The sequence below is a fragment of the Schistocerca gregaria genome, unplaced genomic scaffold, assembly GCF_023897955.1.
Source record: "Schistocerca gregaria isolate iqSchGreg1 unplaced genomic scaffold, iqSchGreg1.2 ptg000174l, whole genome shotgun sequence".
Lineage (NCBI taxonomy): Eukaryota > Metazoa > Arthropoda > Insecta > Orthoptera > Acrididae > Schistocerca > Schistocerca gregaria.
The window spans coordinates 2,428,091-2,447,853 of NW_026061726.1; the positions used below are offsets into that span (position 1 = coordinate 2,428,091).

At 27.2% G+C, this 19,763-nt stretch overlaps 3 long non-coding RNA genes across 3 annotated transcripts in view; 2 read left to right on the forward strand and 1 right to left on the reverse strand.

The window, feature by feature from the left end:
* Positions 1-706: 706 nt before the first annotated feature.
* LOC126302628 (uncharacterized) overlaps positions 707-19,763 on the forward strand; it is an 82,892-nt gene continuing 63,835 nt past the window's right edge. The window contains exon 1 of the long non-coding RNA XR_007553143.1: positions 707-900. This is a non-coding gene — a long non-coding RNA (uncharacterized LOC126302628). The remainder of the gene's footprint in view (positions 901-19,763) is intronic.
* LOC126302627 (uncharacterized) overlaps positions 5,951-19,763 on the reverse strand; it is a 67,263-nt gene continuing 53,450 nt past the window's right edge. The window contains exon 2 of the long non-coding RNA XR_007553142.1: positions 5,951-5,995. This is a non-coding gene — a long non-coding RNA (uncharacterized LOC126302627). The remainder of the gene's footprint in view (positions 5,996-19,763) is intronic.
* The window catches only part of LOC126302630 (uncharacterized), a 42,003-nt gene continuing 37,534 nt past the window's right edge, over positions 15,295-19,763 (forward strand). Inside the window, exon 1 of the long non-coding RNA XR_007553144.1 lies at positions 15,295-15,519. This is a non-coding gene — a long non-coding RNA (uncharacterized LOC126302630). The remainder of the gene's footprint in view (positions 15,520-19,763) is intronic.

Below are 19,763 nucleotides of genomic sequence, written 5' to 3' on the forward strand. Positions count from 1 at the left end.
GATTCCCCTTCAGCAAAATCAAAAGGAGTACGATTAGTTTCAGCTAAACAAGAAGCAAAACAAGCTAAACTAAAGGAAAAGAAATAATAATAAATCAACAATAAAGCTGATAGTTTATAAAATCAAACATATTAAAACTAACAATTAAAATAATTAAAGACAATAAAATTAAAGCTAAACTAACTTCATAAGAAATTGTTTGAGCAACAGAACGAAGAGAACCTAATAATGAATAATTTGAATTAGAAGATCAACCAGCAATTATAACAGTATAAACACCTAATCTAGTACAACATAAAAAAAATAAAAATCCATAAGAAAAAGAACACATATAAGTTAAATAAGGAAAAATTACTCAAACGGCTAAAGAAATCATTAAATTAAAAACAGGGGAAAAATAATAAAGTAGGTAGTTAGATATAATAGGAATTGGCTGCTCCTTACAAATTAACTTAATAGCATCTCTAAATGGCTGAGGAATTCCAACAAAACCTACCTTATTTGGACCCTTTCGAATCTGAATATAACCTAAAACCTTACGGTCTAATAAAGTTAAAAAGGCAACACTAATTAAAACACAAATAACCAATAAAAGAAAATTCAAAATAAATATAAATAAATCATAAAGTATCAATACTATTTGTAGAAAAAAATCTACATAAATGAATTCTAAATTCAACACATTAATCTGTCAAAATAGTAAATAAATTAATATTAATCAATATAACAAAAAATATTTTAACCATATGGTCCTTTCGTACTAATATGGATTAATAATCGTAGGATAGAAACCGACCTGGCTCACGACGGTCTGAACTCAGATCATGTAAGAATTTAAAGGTCGAACAGACCTAATCATTGGGCTCCTGCACCCAAAATTTTTCTTAATCCAACATCGAGGTCGCAATCTGCTGTGTCGATATGAGCTCTCAAAAACAATTACGCTGTTATCCCTAAGGTAACTTAATCTTATGATCATAAATTATGGATCAAAATAACAAACATAAATAAATGATATAATAATGAAGAGTTTATCTATTCTTCATGTCACCCCAACAAAACATCATCATTAAATATAGAAAGACAAACAAAAAACTATATAAAAGTAAAATGTCAAGCTCTATAGGGTCTTCTCGTCCTAAAGAAGAATTTAAGCCTTTTGACTCAAAAGTTAAATCCAAAAATTTATTAAGAGACAGTTGATTTCTCGTCAAGCCATTCATTCCAGCCACTAATTAAGAGACTAATGATTATGCTACCTTTGCACGGTCAATATACCGCGGCTCTTTAAAAATACGCTCAGTGAGCAGGCCAGACCTCAAAGTATAAACAAGAGGACATGTTTTTGATAAACAGGCGGAAATAAATTTTGCCTAGTTCCTTATAATAAGTTCACAAGGTAAAAATTGCATACAAATAAATGTATTAATTCTATCATTATTACAAAAATTTTAAAATTAAATTAATAATCTTAATAAAAAACCTAAAATATTTATAAAATCAAAATAAAAAATAATGAACTAAAACGTATTCTTAAAGATAGCTGGTTTAAAGCTTACTATTATATTTCTATAAAATAAATTATAGGTTATTAACTTCAAAGCTTATCCCTTAAAGAATAAATAAGTTAATATTTTTACTTAAAAAATTAAATAAAAACAAATAACTTTAAAAAATTAAATTTTTTCTTAAGAAACTAGATATCTTGGGAAACGATTAACATCTCATTTCTATAAATAATTTAATAATAATTATGATACATTAACTATAAATTATTTATAAATCAACCCAAATTGAGACAAGTAAAATAAATACTAACATTTTGATAAACCCTGATACAAAAGGTACAATAAATAAAATCTACTTAAAAAAATTTAAAATAATATTTCATAAAACACTTACATTACCAATACACTATAATCTAAAAAATCAATTCTATAAAATATACTAAGACAAAAATACAATAAAATTATTTATCTTAAATAATTAAATAAACAAAAAATAAATATAATAAAATAAATAATCAAGATATCCTGATTTGCACAGAAAAATTTTCAGTGTAAATGAAACACTTTACTAATAAGTTATATCTTGAAACTCTTCCTAGATACACTTTCCAGTACATCTACTATGTTACGACTTATCTCATCTAAATTGAAGCTACTTTAAAATAAAATCGAATAATCAATAATGAGAGCGACGGGCGATGTGTACACATCTCAGAGCCAATATCAGTTAATTTAAATAAATTAAATTACTATCAAATCCACCTTCATTAACAGTATTTCACTATCAAATCCGTTATAAACAAAAATTTATTGTAACCCACCTCCTCTTAACTATAAGCTGCACCTTGACCTGAAATATTTTATAATTATAAATCTTGAGAATTATAACTCTAAAAAGATTCTCTGATAACGGAGATATACAAACAAATAAATTAAGTAGAGTAAATCGTGTATTATCAATCATGGGGTAGGTTCCTCTGAATGGAATGAGATACCGCCAAATTCTTTGGGTTTAAAGACCTTAACTAATAGTACCCTGGTAAATATAATTAACATTTAAAATAATAGGGTATCTAATCCTAGTTTATTATTTAAATTTCACAGATTCATAAAAAGGGCCACAAATAAATTTTAACATTTCACCTTACAAATTTATATTTCAACCCTAATAATATAAACAACTGTTTTAACCAATAATATTCACTTGTATCAATCGTATAACCGCGGCTGCTGGCACGAATTATGCCGATACTAAATCAATTGCTAAATCCAAAATCACTTGATAATTAAATCAAATTACTGCAAAAAGAACATTTAGCCTAACAAAACTTACATATAATACAAAGAAAAAGTGAATAAACAAGCAAGAATAAAACTTTTAATAATAAAAAATAAGAAATTTTTAAATTTATTAAATCAGGAAAAAAGATTCAAATATTTAAAGAAAAAAAAGAAAAAAACCCCAAACATTAACAAAAAAAAGAAACGCTCCCCTGTATGACCACAACAACTTCTCTATTATATATAATTAAATATTAATATGGAACATGTATAGCAATAAAATGTATAATATTCTTTCTTATTTAATCTTTCTTTTCACTAATAAATAAAGAAAGATTAAATAATATAATAAATATATTTTATACAATTATGTAATTTAATATAATATGTTATTAATATGAATTCTTTTTTTATATTAAGTTAACTTATATATATATTAGTTAAAAAATCTAATTATAGATAATTTATGTTAATTATATCATTATAATTATTATAATTATTTATATTATTATTATATTTTATATTTAAAATTAATAATTTTATTTATTATATCCAATTATAATAATATTAATTATTAAATTACATATTATTATATATATTATATTATAATAACCTATTTTAAGCTAAAAACATAAGTAGCTATAATCCTAGGTAAATGAATGTATTAAAATAATCAATTAATAATAATAAGATTAACTTATAATCTTTTAATTTTAATTAAATGTAATATATTAATATAAATTATTTAATATATATATATAAATAAAAGGAGCAGGATAAATTAATTCTAATTAAACAAAATAATACATAAAAGAATTTCAAAAAAAACTTTCGATTTATATATTAAATAAATGAAGTGCCTGATTAAAGGGTTACCTTGATAGGGTAATAAAGTAAATAAAATTACTTTCATTAAAATTACATAAGATAGAATTAAACTACCTCCTTTAGTATCAAAAACTAACGTGCATCATACACCTTAATGTAAAAAGGTAAGCTAAACAAGCTAATGGGTTCATACCCCATTTATAGAGGTATCAATCCTCTTCTTTTTAATGACCAACAACTCTACAAAACTTCTCTTCCTATCAACATTAATGATAGGAACGATCCTGTCCATTTCATCAAATTCCTGATTTGGGGTTTGAATAGGACTTCAGATCAACTTACTTTCATTTATTCCGCTCCTAACAAGAAATAAAAATATAATAATAAACGAATCATCAATTAAATATTTTATTGTCCAAGCAATAGCATCGACAATATTATTATTTTCAATTTTGCTGATTCAAATAAAATATCCCATGGGATGGGAAACAGAATTTATCCCACCAATAATAATTAGATCTAGACTATTATTAAAGATTGGAGCTGCACCTTTCCATTTCTGATTTCCAGAAGTTATAGGAGCATCAAGATGAAATAATTGTTTAACATTAATAACATGACAAAAAATCGCCCCAATAATGGTCTTATCCTATTGTATTCAATTAAGAACTTTTATTTGAACAATTATTATCTTAAGAATTATTATTGGGGCAATAGGAGGTTTAAATCAAACATCCTTACGACAACTTTTAGCATATTCATCAATCAGACATCTAGGTTGAATAATTAGATCACTAACAGTCAGAGAAAACATCTGAGAACTATACTTCATTATTTACTCACTATTAAGATTAATTATAGTTTTATTATTTAAGCAAATAAATTTATTTTTCATAAATCAAATTTATTCAGCCAGAAATATAAAAACCGAAATTAAATTCATAATATTCTTATCTTTATTATCTTTAGGTGGACTACCACCATTCCTTGGATTCTTACGAAAATGAATTGTAATACAATCGTTAATAGAAAACAATATAACAACTATTAATACTATTATAGTTGTATTAACTACAGTTACACTCTACTACTATATACGTATTAGATTCTCAGCTCTAATTAAATCATACACAGAAAATTCGTGATCTATAAAGATAAAGTCCCAAAAATCAAGAATCATTCTTCCTATTACAGTAATAATTTCAACAATAGGATTGATTTCAACATCAACCTTAATTTCATTATACTAAGGACTCAAGTTAATCAAACTAATAACCTTCAAAGTTATAATTAAAAGAATAATCTTTTAGGCCTTAGTAAAATTTTACACCTCTAGAATTGCAGTCTAGAATCATAATTGAATATAAGACCTAAATATGATAAGAGAGAAAACATCTCATAAGTAGATTTACAGTCTACCACCTAAAATTCAGCCATCTTACTGCAAAAATGATTATTCTCAACAAACCATAAGGACATTGGTACTTTATATTTTCTATTTGGAGCATGAGCAGGAATAGTAGGAACATCAATAAGAATACTTATTCGTGCTGAACTTGGTCAACCCGGATCTCTAATTGGGGATGACCAGATTTATAATGTTATTATTACAGCTCACACATTCGTAATAATTTTCTTTATAGTAATACCTATTATAATTGGTGGATTTGGTAATTGACTTGTTCCACTAATAATTGGTGCACCAGATATAGCATTTCCACGAATAAATAATATAAGTTTTTGATTACTACCACCTTCACTAACCCTTCTTCTTACATCTTCTATAGTAGATAATGGTGCTGGTACAGGATGAACAGTTTACCCTCCTCTAGCAGGAGCTATTGCACACGGGGGTGCATCTGTAGATCTAGCTATTTTTTCACTACACTTAGCAGGTGTATCATCTATTCTTGGTGCAGTAAATTTCATTACAACAGCAATTAATATACGATCAGAAAGTATAACTTTAGATCAAACACCTTTATTTGTATGATCAGTAGCTATTACAGCATTACTTCTCCTTCTTTCACTTCCAGTTTTAGCAGGAGCTATTACTATATTATTAACAGATCGAAATTTAAATACATCATTCTTTGACCCTGCAGGAGGGGGTGACCCAATTCTATATCAACATCTATTTTGATTCTTTGGACACCCAGAAGTTTATATTTTAATTCTACCGGGGTTCGGAATTATTTCACATATTGTATGTCAAGAAAGAGGAAAAATTGAATTATTTGGAACATTAGGTATAATTTATGCTATACTATCAATTGGACTAATAGGATTTATTGTATGAGCACATCATATATTTACAGTAGGAATGGATGTTGACACACGAGCATATTTTACATCAGCAACAATAATTATTGCTGTACCTACAGGAATTAAGGTAATTAGATTATTAGCTACATTATATGGAACTAAATTCAAGTTCAATCCACCATAATTATGAGCTCTAGGATTTATTTTCCTATTTACAATTGGTGGATTAACAGGATTAGTATTAGCAAATTCATCACTTGATATTGTATTACATGATACATATTATGTAGTAGCCCACTTTCATTATGTATTATCTATAGGAGCAGTATTTGCAATGATATCCACTATTTACAGGATTAACTATAAATAATACATGATTAAAACTCCAATTTACAATTATATTCATTGGAGTAAACTTAACATTCTTTCCTCAACACTTCCTAGGATTAGCAGGAATACCTCGACGATACTCAGACTACCCAGACGCATATACATCATGAAACGTAGTATCAAGAATTGGGTCTACAATTTCTATTGTAGGAATCATTATATTCATTGTAATTATATGAGAAAGAATGGTTACAAACCGAGCAATTATATTTAGAGCTAACATAAGAAGATCAACAGAATGACTACAAAATAACCCTCCTGCAGAACATAGTTACTCAGAATTACCATTAATCTCTAGATTCTAATATGGCAGATTAGTGCAGTAGATTTAAGCTCTACAAATAAAGGTTTGACCTTTTATTAGAAAATATTTATTAATGGCAACATGATCAAATTTATCTCTTCAAGATGGAGCTTCACCATTAATGGAACAATTATCATTCTTTCATGATCATACTATGGTCGTATTATTATTAATTACAGTAATTGTAGGTTATGCCTTAAGTTATATATTATTTATTGCCTATACTAACCGTAATATACTTCATGGACATTTAATTAAAACAATCTGAACAGCTTTACCAGCAATTATATTAATTTTTATTGCCCTTCCATCATTACGACTATTATATTTCCTTGATGATTCAGTAGATGCAATAATCACAATTAAAACCATTGGACGACAATGATATAGAAGATATGAATATTCAGACTTCATAGACGTAGAATTTGACACTTATATAACACCAGAACAAGACCTAGAAAATGATGGATTTCGACTGCTAGATGTAGATAACTGAACAATCCTACCAATAAATACAGAAGTACGAGTATTAACAAGAGCATCAGATGTTCTACACTCATGAGCAGTTCCTGCATTAGGGGTTAAAATTGATGCAACGCCAGGTCGGTTAAATCAAGGATCATTCACAATAAATCGACCTGGATTATTCTTTGGACAATGCTCAGAAATCTGTGGAGCAAACCACAGATTTATACCAATTGTAATTGAAAGAACTTCAGTAAATTTATTTATTAAGTGATTATCTAAGATAATTTAAGGAGTTAGTTAAAATAAATAACATTAGAGTGTCAATCTAAAGTAACTAAAAAAATTAGTACACCTTGAAATTCATCAGATGACTGAAAGTAAGTAATGGTCTCTTAAACCAAATAATAGTAAATTAACGACTACTTCTGATGGGGAAATTATATCCAAATCCCTCAAATATCCCCTCTTATATGATTCTCACTATTCATTATATTTTCAGCTACATTAATCTTGTTTAATCAAATAAACTTCTTCTCATTTAAACCTAACCTTATTAAAAGAGCAGAAAAAGGAACAATTGAAATAAAAAACTTAAATTGAAAATTATAACAAATCTATTCTCAACATTTGACCCATCAACTAACATCTTTAATTTATCATTAAATTGAACTAGAACATTTCTAGGACTATTATTAATCCCATCACTATTTTGACTTACACCATCACGAATTAACATTATCTGAAATAAACTAAATTTAACCTTACATAATGAATTTAAAACACTACTTGGACCAAAATCATTTAATGGAACCACATTCATTTTCATCTCAATTCTTATTATAATATTATTTAACAATTTCATAGGATTATTCCCTTATATTTTTACTAGAACAAGACATTTAGCATTAACATTTGCAATTGCCCTACCTATATGACTAAGATTTATATTATTTGGATGAATTAACCATACTAATCATATCTTTCTATTATTGTTCCTGTTATTAATCCAACTAGGAAGGTTTGAAGGATAATAAAAAGCATTATTGATATTGGGTGTCTTAATTTAATAAAATTAATATTTATTACATTTGATAATGATATAATTATTATTTTGATCATTTCAGGGGTTAGTTTATTTAAAATATTGGTTTTGGGGACCAATGATGGAAGCTTTTCCACCTCTGAAGTTTTAAAAGTGGGGGCTGGACTTATTTCCGGTTTACAAGACCGGCGTTTTTTTTAAACTATTAAAACTAATGTTTATATTCTCTATTTTTACTTCTTTATTGATTTATTTTGCTGGTGTTTATGTTTTTTCTTCTAAACGTAAACATTTATTAATGGTTCTTTTGAGATTAGAATATATTGTTCTTTCTTTATTTATATTAGTTATTGTTTTTCTTATTGAGTTTGATTATGATTATTTTTTCCTGTTATTTTTTTAGTTTTTTCTGTTTGTGAGGGTGCTTTAGGTCTTTCTATTTTAGTTTCAATAATTCGTTCTCATGGTAATGATTTTTTAAATTCTTTTGGTTTATCTTTATGTTAAAGTATTTATTTATAACTATTTTTTTGATCCCTCTTTGTTTATTAATTAATTGTTGATGGTTGGTTCATTCTTTAATGTTTCTGTCGAGTTTTGTGTTTATAATTTGTGTTTATTCATATGCTGATTTGAATATAATTAGATATTATTTTGGTATTGATTATTTTTCTTTTAGTTTAATTTTGCTTAGATTTTGGATTTGTTCTTTAATAATCACTGCTTGAGGTTCAGTTTATTTAAGTTCATATCATTCTAATTTTTTTGTTTTTTGGTTTTCATTTTAATAATTATGCTTTACTGTTCATTTGCTAGATTAAGTCTTCTTTCTTTTTATATTTTTTTTGAGGCTAGATTAGTTCCTACTTTACTTTTAATTTTGGGTTGGGGTTATCAACCTGAGCGTTTGCAGGCTGGTGTTTATTTGATTTTTTATACTTTGGTTGCTAGATTACCTTTATTATTAGTTTTATTTAAGGTTTATGATTTTTCTAATACTTTATATTTTCCTTTATTAGTTGATTTTGGTTCTTATTATTTTATGTTTATGTATTTATAATTTTGGCTTTTTTAGTTAAGATACCTATGTTTTTGGTTCATTTATGACTTCCTAAGGCTCATGTAGAGGCCCCTATTTCAGGTAGAATGATTCTTGCTGGTGTTTTATTAAAGTTAGGTGGTTATGGTATTTTTCGTGTTATAAAGGTTATTTCTTATTTGGGTTTAAAGTTTAATTATTTTTGATTATCTTTGGGTTTATCTGGGGGTGTTATTGTAAGATTTATTTGTTTTCGTCAGGTTGATTTAAAGTCTTTAATTGCATATTCTTCTGTTGCTCATATAAGAATGGTTATTGGTGGATTGATGACTATGAATTGATGAGGTTGTGTAGGTTCTCTTTCTCTAATGGTTGGTCATGGTTTATGTTGCTCTGGTTTATTTTGTTTATCTAATATTATTTATGAACGTTTAGGTAGACGAAGATTATTAATTAACAAGGGTATAATTAATTTGATGCGAGGATTGCCTTAATGATGATTTCTTTTAAGATCATCAAATATGGCTGCTCCTCCTAGTTTAAATTTGGTAGGTGAAATTAGATTATTAAATAGAATTATATCTTGATCTTCTTTTAGATTCTTTGCTTTGATTTTTTTATCTTTTTTTAGAGCTGTTTATACTTTGTATATATATTCTTATTCTCAGCATGGAAATTATTATTCTGGTGTTTATACTTGTTCTCTTGGTTATTTTCGTGAATATCATCTTTTACTTTTACATTGATTGCCTTTAAATATTCTCTGTTTAAAGGGTGAATATTTCTTTGTTTAGTTTGCTTAAGTATTTTAATTAAAAATATTGTTTTGTGGAATCAATGATATGAAGTTTTTCATCTTAGGCCGTGAATTTATTTTCTATTTGTTCTTTGAGTTTTTTTCTTTGTTTTTTTTCGAGAACTATAATTTTTATTTTAGGTATTTATTATTTAATAATTGATTATAGAATTTTTGTTGAGTGAGAGCTTTTCAATTTAAATGGTTCTATAGTTGTTATAACTTTAATTTTGGATTGAATATCTCTTATTTTTATATCTTTTGTTATATATATTTCTTCTTTGGTTATTTATTATAGAGAGGATTATATATCTGGTGAAAAGAATATAAATCGTTTTATTATTATTGTTTTAATATTTATTCATTCTATAGGTTTTTTAATTATTAGTCCTAATTTAATTAGAATTTTATTAGGTTGAGATGGTTTAGGTTTAGTTTCTTATTGTTTAGTTATTTATTATCAAAATGTAAAATCTTATACTGCTGGTATATTAACTGTACTTTCTAATCGTATTGGTGATGTTGCTATTTTAATTTCTATTGCATGAATGTTAAATTTTGGTGGTTGAAATTATATTTATTATTATGATTTTATTTCTAATTCTTTTGAAATAAAGCTCATTACTATATTAATTGTTTTAGCAGCTATAACTAAGAGAGCTCAGATTCCTTTCTCTTCATGACTTCCTGCTGCTATAGCAGCTCCTACTCCTGTTTCTGCTTTAGTTCATTCTTCTACTCTTGTTACTGCTGGTGTTTATTTATTAATTCGTTTTAGACCAATATTAGATACTTATAATTGTGGTTGATTTTTACTTTTAATTGGTTGTATAACTATATTTATGGCTGGATTGGGCGCTAATTTTGAATTTGATTTGAAAAAGATTATTGCTCTTCCTACTTTAAGACAACTTGGTTTAATAATAAGAATTTTGGCTATGGGTTATCCAAAGCTTGCATTTTTTCATTTATTGGCTCATGCTTTATTTAAGGCATTATTATTTATATGTGCAGGTTCAATAATTCATAATTTGAAGGATTCTCAGGATACTCGTTTTATAGGATCAATTGTTAATTTCATACCTTTAACTTCAGTTTGTTTTCATGTTTCTAGTTTATCTTTGTGTGGAATACCTTTTTTAGCGGGATTTTATTCAAAGGATTTAATTCTTGAGATGGTTTGTTTAAGATGAATTAATTGTTTAATTTTTTTTCTTTATTTTTTTCCTACTGGTTTAACTGCTTCTTATTCTTTTCGTTTGTTTTATTATTCAATATCTGGTGATAATAATTTTTATTCTAGATTTTCTTTTGATGATAAGGGTTATTATATTTAATTTGGAATAATTGGTCTATTGTTTGTTGCTGTTTTTGGTGGTAGTCTTTTATCTTGATTAATTTTTCCTATTCCTCATGTGATTGCTTTACCTTATTATTTAAAGTTTTTAACTATTACAGTTGTTATTTTAGGTGCTTATTTAGGTTATCTTACTTCTAATTTTGATTTTTCTCGTAATTTATTTTCTTTAAGTATACTTTCTTTTGAAACTTCCTGGCAGATTAAAACTGTGTGCCCGACCGAGACTCGAACTCGGGACCTTTGCCTTTCGCGGGCAAGTGCTCTACCATCTGAGCTACCGAAGCTTCGGTCCCGAGTTCGAGTCTCGGTCGGGCACACAGTTTTAATCTGCCAGGAAGTTTCATATCAGCGCACACTCCGCTGCAGAGTGAAAATCTCATTCTGGATACTTTCTTTTGTCAGATTTGCTGGTTCTATATGATTTATACCTTTTCTTTCAACTAAGTTTATTAGATATATTCCTTTAAAAATAGGTTATTAACATCTAAGTCATTTGATTATGGTTGGGGTGAATTACTTGGTGGTCAAGGTTTATATAGATTATTTATTTATTTAATTGGTTATATTCAAGGTTGATATGATTCTAATTTCAAGATTTATCTTTTAACTTTTATTTTTTGAATATTTATTTTGGTAATATTATTTTTCGTTTACTTAAATAGCTTATAATTAGAGCATGACACTGAAGATGTTAAGGAAGTATTTTTACTTTTAGGTATTTTTACAGTGAAAATGTAATGTTTTATTTAAACTATATAAATTTTAGAAATGTTAACGGAGTTTAACCGCTAATATAAAAAGTTAGCAGCTTTCATATTGGCTTTACATTTCCTTAATTGGAACTATTATAGTTCAATTATATTATTAACAGTAATACGCCTCTTTTTGGCTTCAATTAATAAGAATAAGGGTAGTATATACCAATCTTCCAGGTCGAAACTGACTCCAATATTTCGCTTCTTATTCTATTTAAGGTTGATTGATATTATCAATACTTTTTGAATGCAACCCAAATGTTATGTTTAACTACAACCCTTTATTCTGCTCATTGTAATGCTCCTTGATTTCATTCATGGTATAGTCCACCTAGTAGAACTAGAATAAAAAATATTGTTGATACTGTTCAGATTATAATGTCTGATGTTTTAAAAATAATTACAATTGGTAGAATTAGTGCAATTTCTACATCAAAAATTAAAAAGATTACTGCGATTAGGAAGAATCGTAGTGAGAATGGTATTCGTGCTGATCTTTTTAAATCAAACCCACATTCAAATGGTGATCTTTTTTCTCGATCATTAATTAATTTTTTTGATAGTGTTGTTGCCAGGATTATAACAATTATTGGAATAATAAATCTAATGAAAACTCTTGTGGATAGAATTAGAATTGTTTTTCTTGATTTATATCAAGCTTTCTGATTGGAAGTCAAATGTACTATTTATACTAGAAAAACAATTATCTACCTCATCAATAAATAGAGATATATAAGAATAATCATACTACGTCTATGAAGTGTCAGTATCATGCTGCTGCTTCAAATCCAAAGTGGTGTCTTGGTGAGAATTGATTTATTGAGTGTCGAAGTAGACATGTTGATAAAAAGATTGTTCCAATAATTACGTGTAAACCATGGAATCCTGTTGCAACAAAGAATGTTGACCCATAAACTGCATCTGCAATGGTAAAAGGTGCTTCTCAATATTCATATGCTTGGAGTATTGTAAAGTATAGTCCTAATAACACTGTGAAGAATAATCCTTGTAGTGCTTGAGTATGATTAGATTCCATTAAACTATGATGTGCTCATGTTACTGTTACTCCTGATGCTAAAAGAGTAGCTGTATTAAGTAATGGAATTTGTATAGGGTTAAAGGGTTGAATTCCTATTGGAGGTCATAGTATTCCTAGTTCAATTGTTGGTGCTAATCTTCTTCTAAAGAATGCTCAAAAAAAAAGAAACGAAAAATAATACCTCTGATGCAATAAATAAAATTATTCCTCATCGTAATCCAATTGATACAAATCCTGTATGTAATCCTTGATATGTTCCTTCTCGTACTACATCTCGTCATCATTGAATTATGGTTAGTAGGGTAATTCCAAATCCAATTATAAATAAGTTAATATTAAATAGGTGGAATCATTTTGCTAGTCCTGATACTAGGACTATTGCTCCAATTGCTCCTGTTAATGGTCAAGGTCTATAGTCTACTAAGTGGAATGGGTGGTTTGAGTGAGTTGTTAACATAGGTTTAATATACTTCTGTAGAATATAGAGTTCTTAGAATTGAGAAAACATAGGCCTGAATTATTGCTACTGCTGATTCTAGAATTAATAGAAGTATTTGTCCAATAATTAGTAATGAGATTAAGTTTATTGCTATAGATGGTCCTGTGTTTCCTAGTAAGGTTAATAATAAGTGTCCTGCAATTATATTTGCTGCTAACCGTACTGCTAATGTACCTGGTCGAATAACATTACTAATTGTTTCAATTAGTACTATAAATGATATTAATGTGGGCGGTGTACCTTGTGGTACAAGGTGTGTAAATATATGATTAGTATGGTTAATTCATCCAAATAATATAAATCTTAGTCATATAGGTAGGGCAATTGCAAATGTTAATGCTAAATGTCTTGTTCTAGTAAAAATATAAGGTAATAATCCTATGAAATTGTTAAATAATATTATAATAAGAATTGAGATGAAAATGAATGTGGTTCCATTAAATGATTTTGGTCCAAGTAGTGTTTTAAATTCATTATGTAAGGTTAAATTTAGTTTATTTCAGATAATGTTAATTCGTGATGGTGTAAGTAAAAATAGTGATGGGATTAATAATAGTCCTAGAAATGTTCTAGTTCAATTTAATGATAAATTAAATATGTTAGTTGATGGGTCAAATGTTGAGAATTGATTTGTTATCATTTTCAATTTAAGTTTTTTATTTCAATTGTTCCTTTTTCTGCTCTTTTAATAAGGTTAGGTTTAAATGAGAAGAAGTTTATTTGATTAAACAAGATTAATGTAGCTGAAAATATAATGAATAGTGAGAATCATATAAGAGGGGATATTTGAGGGATTTGGATATAATTTCCCCATCAGAAGTAGTCGTTAATTTACTATTATTTGGTTTAAGAGACCATTACTTACTTTCAGTCATCTGATGAATTTCAAGGTGTACTAATTTTTTTAGTTACTTTAGATTGACACTCTAATGTTATTTATTTTAACTAACTCCTTAAATTATCTTAGATAATCACTTAATAAATAAATTTACTGAAGTTCTTTCAATTACAATTGGTATAAATCTGTGGTTTGCTCCACAGATTTCTGAGCATTGTCCAAAGAATAATCCAGGTCGATTTATTGTGAATGATCCTTGATTTAACCGACCTGGCGTTGCATCAATTTTAACCCCTAATGCAGGAACTGCTCATGAGTGTAGAACATCTGATGCTCTTGTTAATACTCGTACTTCTGTATTTGTTGGTAGGATTGTTCGGTTATCTACATCTAGCAGTCGAAATCCATCATTTTCTAGGTCTTGTTCTGGTGTTATATAAGTGTCAAATTCTACGTCTATGAAGTCTGAATATTCATATCTTCTATATCATTGTCGTCCAATGGTTTTAATTGTGATTATTGCATCTACTGAATCATCAAGTAAATATAATAGTCGTAATGATGGAAGGGCAATAAAAATTAATGTAATTGCTGGTAAAGCTGTTCAGATTGTTTCAATTAAATGTCCATGAAGTATATTACGGTTAGTATAGGCAATAAATAATATATAACTTAAGGCATAACCTACAATTACTGTAATTAATAATAATACGACCATAGTATGATCATGAAAGAATGATAATTGTTCCATTAATGGTGAAGCTCCATCTTGAAGAGATAAATTTGATCATGTTGCCATTAATAAATATTTTCTAATAAAAGGTCAAACCTTTATTTGTAGAGCTTAAATCTACTGCACTAATCTGCCATATTAGAATCTAGAGATTAATGGTAATTCTGAGTAACTATGTTCTGCAGGAGGGTTATTTTGTAGTCATTCTGTTGATCTTCTTATGTTAGCTCTAAATATAATTGCTCGGTTTGTAACCATTCTTTCTCATATAATTACAATGAATATAATGATTCCTACAATAGAAATTGTAGACCCAGTTCTTGATACTACGTTTCATGATGTATATGCGTCTGGGTAGTCTGAGTATCGTCGAAGTATACCTGCTAATCCTAGGAAGTGTTGAGGAAAGAATGTTAAGTTTACTCCTATGAATATAATTGTAAATTGGAGTTTTAATCATGTATTATTTATAGTTAATCCTGTAAATATTGGATATCATTGAATGACACCTCCTATAATTGCAAATACTGCTCCTATAGATAATACATAATGAAAGTGGGCTACTACATAATATGTATCATGTAATACAATATCAAGTGATGAATTTGCTAATACTAATCCTGTTAATCCACCAATTGTAAATAGGAAAATAAATCCTAGAGCTCATAATAATGGTGGATTGAACTTGAATTTAGTTCCATATAATGTAGCTAATCATCTAAATACCTTAATTCCTGTAGGTACAGCAATAATTATTGTTGCTGATGTAAAATATGCTCGTGTGTCAACATCCATTCCTACTGTAAATATATGATGTGCTCATACAATAAATCCTATTAGTCCAATTGATAGTATAGCATAAATTATACCTGATGTTTCAAATGATTCAATTTTTCCTCTTTCTTGACATACAATATGTGAAATAATTCCGAACCCCAGTAGAATTAAATTTAAACTTCTGGGTGTCCAAAGAATCAAAATAGATGTTGATATAGAATTGGGTCACCCCCTCCTGCAGGGTCAAAGAATGATGTATTTAAATTTCAATCTCTTAATAATATAGTAATAGCTCCTGCTAAAACTGGAAGTGAAAGAAGGAGAAGTAATGCTGTAATAGCTACTGATCATACAAATAAAGGTGTTTGATCTAAAGTTATACTTTCTGATCGTATATTAATTGCTGTTGTAATGAAATTTACTGCACCAAGAATAGATGATACACCTGCTAAGTGTAGTGAAAAAATAGCTAGATCTACAGATGCACCCCCGTGTGCAATAGCTCCTGCTAGAGGAGGGTAAACTGTTCATCCTGTACCAGCACCATTATCTACTATAGAAGATGTAAGAAGAAGGGTTAGTGAAGGTGGTAGTAATCAAAAACTTATATTATTTATTCGTGGAAATGCTATATCTGGTGCACCAATTATTAGTGGAACAAGTCAATTACCAAATCCACCAATTATAATAGGTATTACTATAAAGAAAATTATTACGAATGCGTGAGCTGTAATAATAACATTATAAATCTGGTCATCCCCAATTAGAGATCCGGGTTGACCAAGTTCAGCACGAATAAGTATTCTTATTGATGTTCCTACTATTCCTGCTCATGCTCCAAATAGAAAATATAAAGTACCAATGTCCTTATGGTTTGTTGAGAATAATCATTTTTGCGGTAAGATGGCTGAATTTTAGGTGGTGGACTGTAAATCTACTTATGAGATGTTTTCTCTCTTATCATATTTAGGTCTTATATTCAATTATGATTCTAGACTGCAATTCTAGAGGTGTAAAATTTTACTAAGGCCTAAAAGATTATTCTTTTAATTATAACTTTGAAGGTTATTAGTTTGATTAACTTAAGTCCTTAGTATAATGAAATTAAGGTTGATGTTGAAATCAATCCTATTGTTGAATTTATTACTGTAATAGGAAGAATGATTCTTGATTTTTGGGACTTTATCTTTATAGATCACGAATTTTCTGTGTATGATATAATTAGAGCTGAGAATCTAATACGTATATAGTAGTAGAGTGTAACTGTAGTTAATACAACTATAATAGTATTAATAGTTGTTATATTGTTTTCTATTAACGATTGTATTACAATTCATTTTGGTAAGAATCCAAGGAATGGTGGTAGTCCACCTAAAGATAATAAAGATAAGAATATTATGAATTTAATTTCGGTTTTTATATTTCTGGCTGAATAAATTTGATTTATGAAAAATAAATTTATTTGCTTAAATAATAAAACTATAATTAATCTTAATAGTGAGTAAATAATGAAGTATACTTCTCAGATGTTTTCTCTGACTGTTAATGATCTAATTATTCAACCTAGATGTCTGATTGATGAATATGCTAAAAGTTGTCGTAAGGATGTTTGATTTAAACCTCCTATTGCCCCAATAATAATTCTTAAGATAATAGTTGTTCAAATAAAAGTTCTTAATTGAATACAATAGGATAAGACCATTATTGGGGCGATTTTTTGTCATGTTATTAATGTTAAACAATTATTTCATCTTGATGCTCCTATAACTTCTGGAAATCAGAAATGGAAAGGTGCAGCTCCAATCTTTAATAATAGTCTAGATCTAATTATTATTGATGGGATAAATTCTGTTTCCCATCCCATGGGATATTTTATTTGAATCAGCAAAATTGAAAATAATAATATTGTCGATGCTATTGCTTGGACAATAAAATATTTAATTGATGATTCGTTTATTATGATATTTTTATTTCTTGTTAGGAGCGGAATAAATGAAAGTAAGTTGATCTCAAGTCCTATTCAAACCCCAAATCAGGAATTTGATGAAATGGACAGGATCGTTCCTATCATTAATGTTGATAGGAAGAGAAGTTTTGTAGAGTTGTTGGTCATTAAAAAGGAGAGGATTGATACCTCTATAAATGGGGTATGAACCCATTAGCTTGTATAGCTTACCTTTTTACATTAAGGTGTATGATGCACGTTAGTTTTTGATACTAAAGGAGGTAGTTTAATTCTATCTTATGTAATTTTAATGAAGGTAATTTTATTTACTTTATTTACCCTATCAAGGTAACCCTTTAATCAGGCACTTCATTTATTTAATATATAAATCGTAAGTATTTTTTTGAAATTCTTTTATGTATTATTTTGTTTAATTAGAATTAATTTATCCTGCTCCTTTTATTTTATATATATATATATAATAAATAATTTATATTAATATATTACATTTAATTAAAATTAAAAGATTATAAGTTAATCTTATTATTATTAATTGATTATTATAATACATTCATTTACCTAGGATTATAGCTACTTATGTTTTCAGCTTAAAATAGGTTATTATAATATAATATATATAATAATATGTAATTTAATATTTAATATTATTATAATTGGATATAAAAATAAAATTATTAATTTTAAATATAAAATATTATAATAATATAAATAATTATATTAATTATAATAATATAATTAACATAAATTATCTATAATTAGATTATTTAACAAATATATATAAAGTTAACTTAATATAAAAAAAAGAATTCATATTAATAACATATTATATTAAATTACATAATTGTATAAAATATATTTATTATATTATTTAACCTTTCTTTATTTATTAGTGAAAAGAAAGATTAAATAAGAAAGAATATAATACATTTATTGCTATACATGTTCCAATTAATCTGTAATTATATATAATAGAGAAGTTGTTGTGGTCATACAGTCGAGCGTTTCTTTTTTTTTGTTAATGTTGGTGGTTTTTTTCTTTTTTTTCTTTAAATATTTGAATCTTTTATTTTTTCCAGATTTAATAAATTTAAAAATTTCTTATTTTTTATTTTTAAAAGTTTTATTCTTGCTTGTTTATTCACTTTTTCTTTGTATTATATGTAAGTTTTGTTAGACTAAATGTTCTTTTTGCAGTAATTTGATTTAATTATCAAGTGATTTTGGATTTAGCAATTGATTTAGTATCGGCATAATTCGTGCCAGCAGCCGCGGTTATACGATTGATACAAGTGAATATTATTGGTTAAAACAGTTGTTTCTACTATTAGGGCTGAAATATAAATTTGTAAGGTGAAATGTTAAAATTTATTTGTGGCCCTTTTTATGAATCTGTGAAATTTAAATAATAAACTAGGATTAGATACCCTATTATTTTAAATGTTAATTATATTTACCAGGGTACTGTTAGTTAAGGTCTTTAAACCCAAAGAATTTGGCGGTATCTCATTCCATTCAGAGGAACCTACCCCATGATTGATAATACACGATTTACTCTACTTAATTTATTTGTTTGTATATCTCCGTTATCAGAGAATCTTTTTAGAGTTATAATTCTCAAGATCTATAATTATAAAATATTTCAGGTCGAGGTGCAGCTTATAGTTAAGAGGAGGTGGGTTACAATAGATTTTTGTTTATAATGGATTTGATAGTGAAATACTGTTAATGAAGGTGGATTTGATAGTAATTTAATTTATTTAATTTAACTGATATTTGCTCTGAGATTTGTACACATCGCCCGTCGCTCTCATTATTGATTATTCTATTCTATTTTAAAGTAGCTTCAATTTAGATGAGATAAGTCGTAACATAGTA